Below are 6,020 nucleotides of genomic sequence, written 5' to 3'. Positions count from 1 at the left end.
GTCAACATAAAAAAAACTACAATGATAATACATTTCAAGCAGAGTAATGTAAATATCTTAAGTCCTGACCTTCATGAGTGTATCCAGTATCCAACAAATAAAGTCAGAGTCATAAGCAGTCAGCACTGGGCTGGAGCACACTGTCCCGGGACATCTTCAGATGTCATGACAGGGAGAGCAGTATACTCGGGGATAGCCTCCACAGGTGGAACATTACTAGCCAGAACGTCCTCTGAGGGACTCATCAGAAACGGCAGATAGCAGGTCTGGTATGATCTCAGTGGATTCAACTTGACTAGTAGGAGCAACCTCTGAAGGCTTGACAAGACAAACAGGAACACTCTTCATGGCCATGACCCAACTGGCAAGGACGACCTCAGAGGACATAACAGGACAGACAGGGACATTTTATATGGCCATAACTTGACAGGTAGGAACACCCTCTATGGTCATGACCCAAATGGCAGGAACAACCTCTGTAGGCGTGACAGGACAGGCAGGGACACTTTGTATGGCCCAGACAAAATACCTACAGTAGGGACAACCTCTGAAGGCGTGACTTAACAGACAGGAATAGCCTCCATGAACATAACTGGCAGGAACCACTTCTGAGGATCTGACATAACAGGCAAGAACCATCTTTAAGGACTGGACAAAAAGATAGGAGAGCTCTCTGGGGACTTGACACAAATAACAGGAGCATCTTCTGTGGACATGACAGGAGTGATCTCTGGGGACTTGACACAACTGACAGGAACATCTTCTGTGCAAGTGACATGACAGAAGAAATTTCAATGATCCTGGCTGACAGGATCAACTTCTAATGGCTTGCTATGAAGGGCTATAACAGTCTCTGCTATAAATTCTGTAGCAAAGTCAAATAGACCGGGAGGCTTGGGGGGAAATACCCTCATAACTGTAACTTGAGGTTCTGACAACAAGGCCACCGAACTAGACACCACTGGACTCACAGGGCTAGAGGGTTCTTGAATCGGGTCATCCTGGACCCATGGGTTGAGTGTTCAGAAGGTAGGCCCATAAGTTGATATGCATGCCCCCTCCTTCTCCTCCACATCTGGGTCAACACAGGAATGACTTGACTGCAATTGGGATGGCCGCATCAGTTTGGACCAACTCGAAAGTCTGGAACAGGCTTGACTGACTTGGACAACTGTAATTCTCTCAGGAATGATTCGAACAGTCTTGAAACAAGGATGAATGCAGTAATCTCAGCGGAGTTTGAAACTGGCTTGACTGATTCAGAAATGGCTGCAGCTCAGGAGAATCATACGGACTCGACTAGATCAGGGATAACTGCAACAAATTTGGTCAAATCAATGGTACCTTGAACTGGTTTGACTGACCCAGGAATGCCTGAAGCAGTCTTAACTCAGGGCTATCTGGAACTGACAAGACATGATTAAAGAAATCACTAGATAAGGGAAAAAAAACTGGAGTAGTGAAGCTCAACTGCTGGGTCCTGACTTTGGCCGGTTCATAATGTCAGGGATCTGGAAGGAGGACCCAATTGCAGTGTGAGTAACAAGGGTTTATTGACAGAACAGACCGATACAAGAGGGTTGTGAAGTGCACTACATACTACAACAGGAACACAGTAAACAGTTAGGGAAGGCCACTGGAACAGCTTCAGACATCAACTGGCAGAATACAGTAGCAGCAGAGGGGGCGCTAAGACCAGGCTGATGGAGAAAACCAAACAAGGCACCACAGAGCAGAGCTCAGATACCCGTTGACTGCCGACTCTGAAGCAGACCAAGTGCCAGGCAGGTAGAACCAGTGGCAAGACTCACAGGAACAGGACAGGACCTCTAACACAAAGAGACAAGACAGGACAAAGCTCCACAGGTACATCATTTCCTCCCCGGAGTAAGGGGATAGATAAAAGAAAGAACTGATAAAGAGTAAAGTAACAATAAGAAAGAAATAATTACCAACACACTAACTTAAAGAATACCAAAAAAAAAAAGATCAGGATAGAACAAAAGATTATTACGAGTAAAAGCAAAAAACAAGAACAAACTGATTGCTAAGACAAGGATCTAGACAAGAACATGGAACTACAAAGGACTAGACAAAACAAGGGCACATGACCAACCAGGCAGGGAGACACAGACATACTCAGCCACATCCACAGACAGAGACAGAGACAAAGATGGAAGGGGTGAGAATTTCCACGAACCGGCCAAGACAATGTTCTTTTTTTTTCTTCACTTAAAAGTTCAAATGATTTGTAAATACCTTTGCAGTTATTACTGTTAAGGATATCCATGCTGTGGAGAGCAACGTTAAGATGAATATGTCGTCAATATGTGCTGCGTGCATTCCTTTTAATATCACAAACACAACAAAAATGAGAAGGCCGGTGAGAAGACAGAAGAAAGCATCTGATAAAAGACTCCTGGCATCATGTCGACACATGAGGTAATAAAAATTACACTGTTATTATAATAGTTTGATTATAAAGTATAGAATATAGACCATAAAGAAATTTGCTATGTGAAACATTTTATTCTCTTTTTTTGTTACAATAATCCCTTTGGAATCTTTGAACAAGTTATGTCAAAAATTATCTAAAAATAATCCAAAAGAAGTCAGAATGCAGTGCCTAAAATGAGTGATCTAGAGTACACTACAGACTATAATTTTCAACATGTAATTTGTAATTACAATTACGACTACAAATTGTAAGTCTACCCAGCACCTTCTACAGCCGAGGAAGTCTCAGGCCCTCACATTGAAAAGGAACTTGTCATTATTTTGTCACTGATATTAAGCAAGTTTTTGAACAAAGTCTTAAATTCTTAGGTTTATCTATCTTCAGTAAAGGTAAAGTTTGAAAACTGATTTTTGCCACTCTTCTTTACTGCTATTCACAAAGTTCTGCAGTTATGTAAAGTTGTGTAGGCATGTTATTTAGCTCTATTCTGTATAGTTGCTGGCATAGCAAATCCAAGCAGTCTCACCCATTATTCATTCCTTACCTATTAGCATAATCCTGATCAATACTATTGATCAGAGAGGAGACAGCAACTGTATGGCAGTTCTGCTGTTGGCCCAGAGCGATCTCAGAATGCCTAAAACAGCAATACTATCTCTCTAAGGTCCACTTCTCTCATTACTTCATAGCGAGAAGGGTGAGAGTAGCATTGATATGTGTTTAATTAGAGCTAAAAATACACATGCGCTCCAGTCTCCCAGGAGAGCTGACACCAATATCTAATTGAATGCATTAAACAACAGCACAAAGTTTTCACAAATGGCCAGTTACTTTTGTTCTTGAGTAAGTTTTGGAGTCTTGGCTTACTTTGGCATGTTGGTCACTTTCTTTTCTGTTTCTCCCTCTGCCTTGTTAATGAAAGGTCTGTTTTTTTCTTTCTTGCTTTTTTTTTCCAAACATGGCCATGTGAAAAGTTTAGGCCTATATAAGGAAATATATTTATAAAGGTTGCAATTCAAAATGAATATAGCCTATCTTTAATGATTGAAGTGGCCTTCCTTTGAAATCCTTACTAAGCAATTCTTGAGTTAATCAACAGAGGGCACTGTTGAAACATTTACATTAAAAGTTGGCTAAATAATGAACAATGAATGACAGCTTATGGTAGACATTTAGAGGAAAAGTAATTAGAATTTCTTAAGTCAGCTCTCATGTACAAAAGTACATATCTATAATTTAAAGGTAGGCTACTCATGTTCCACACATTCATATGTCATTGAGACTGTAATTCTAAATGGGCCAACATGTGAACTGATACAGAATGTTGTTTTACCCCATTATTAATAAAATCACAATGGTTAATGCTCATAAGCATATGCATAAACCCTAAACCATAAGCCCTTAAGGTCCAAAATGTTAAAAATCGGTCTGCTGTGGTGCAGAACAAGTACCAAATGGACAACAGACACATAAACCCTCTCAAAATGAGACAAAAGATGGAATCGAAGAACACAAAAGAGAAATTCAGAAAATTCAGAAATTCACTAAAAAAGACTTGAGACAGACATGGTCACATGCTACAAGCATTCAAGTGGGTCTGTGGGAGAAAAAGATATTTGTGTGTGTGTGTGTGTGTGTGTGAGAGAGAGAGGCAGCATTGCTTTAATTTGAGACCTGTTTCAAATCCTCTCCTCTGTTCGCTTCCCTCCTGTATTTCTCCTGTATTGTTCTTCTGGGTGGCCCAACCTTCTCTTCTTTCTCCAAATATCCTAATATCACTGGGCTGTGAACACCATCCTAATCTGTGAGTGTGTGTGTGTGTGTGTGTACAGTATATGTGTGTGTGTGCAAAGAAAGAATAATGAGAGAGATTCACCTTTATGTTTGTGAGTATCTGTCTGTTTGAACTAGTGTATGTTACTGTTTGTGTATAAGAGTGTGCCTGTGGGGTGTAATTGTGTGTATAAGTGTGTGTGTGTGTGTGTGTGTGTGTGTGTGTGTGTGTGTGTGTGTCTGTGTGTGAGAGAGAGATAGATAGAGAAAGATAAAAGAAAGGGGGAGATGCTAGAGAGGTCACTGGGTCCAGTATTTGTATTGTGATGGTAATCATGGGATGTGAGCATCCTGAATTCTTCGATAGTGTCTTTTAGTCTTAAAGGCTTTGACGTTCTCTATGGTGGTAATAAGTATCACAATTGTTATGTATTCAAAATAAAATAAAAGTAAGAAAAAAATAATAATAAATGGTGGTGACAAATATCATTATCTTTCCACAGTAGAATATATAGAATAATGGTGGTGACAATTATCAGTATTATTATTAATTTTTAAATAAAATAACAAATAAAATACTATTTGTTTAGCACTGGACCTATATATTTTTTTCTATTTACAGAGTAAAATCAAAAGAGAAAATCAAATTAAGATGATTAAGATTATTCTTATTACTATACTTTCCTAAGCAATATAATTTATTATTTTCATTACTTTCATGTATCAAGATTTGCACTGCAGTCCATACAGGGATCAGAACACTAGAGACTGATGGACTGGACTCTTGGAATGAGCCAGTAAGTAAACACCCCAGCAACCATATATTAACTTAATTAAAAAAAAAAAAAACACTCAATAGCAACTGCATAGCAACACTGTAGTGAGTTTCGGACCACTCATTTCCTTCATACCATGTTAAAAAAGATCTAGTTTAGTCACAAGAATATCTGAGTATAGTCTAATCTTTGGCATTCTTGGCTATATTGTTATAATCTTTTCTTTGACCTGTGCATGTGTGTGGTTATGACTGACTCAAGCTAAGCAGCAATTACCCATAAAACACTTCTAAACTATATCTATTAATCATGATACATGCTGGGCTACTGTAGGGGAATCCAGCAGGGAATTAAATTAAGTTTGTGTGTACTGTATGTGCTCTTTTACCTTGTACACTTTCTTTTGATACTCTTTATTCAGTTTTATCTTCTGTGTCATTATACTGCATCTGTCTTTTTATTTAAATAGCACAGTGTAACCTCTTGTTCTTTGTCTTTGTAATGAAAGTCGCATTCTGAATACAGTGATGACTGTGTGTGTGTGTGTGTGTGTGTGTGTGTGTGTGTGTGTGTGTGTGTGTGTGTGTGTGATGTACTCCAGCACACCGAGCCTCCATTTCCCCGTTGGCTGCGGTGGTGTCTGACAAACAGATGCCCTGGAGGAGTTTTAATGCCGACTGTTGGACTTTGAGTTTTATGTATTAGAACAGCTGCTGCTAGGGATCAGCCAATCACAGAGATGAGCAGTCACCTCCACCGACACCTCACACAGACCCCGGCAGAACCCTGCCACAGCCAATCAGAGACCACGTATGATAGGTCACTACCCCAGGCACAAACACACCCTTACACGTTTTTCACATTTTCACTTATTAATCCAAACAAAAAAATCTTATATTATTAAGAACCTGCTGATGAGAAAAATAGCAACCAAATACTACATAATAAAACAATATATATTTTTCTCTAAAAAGGATTAGATGTAAGCAATTCTACAAAAAAATATGGTGCAC

Source organism: Carassius carassius, chromosome 7 (genome assembly GCF_963082965.1).
Source record: "Carassius carassius chromosome 7, fCarCar2.1, whole genome shotgun sequence".
In the NCBI taxonomy this organism is placed as follows: domain Eukaryota; kingdom Metazoa; phylum Chordata; class Actinopteri; order Cypriniformes; family Cyprinidae; genus Carassius; species Carassius carassius.
The sequence above is the reverse complement of the archived record's forward strand: the minus strand, read 5'-3'. Positions refer to the sequence as shown.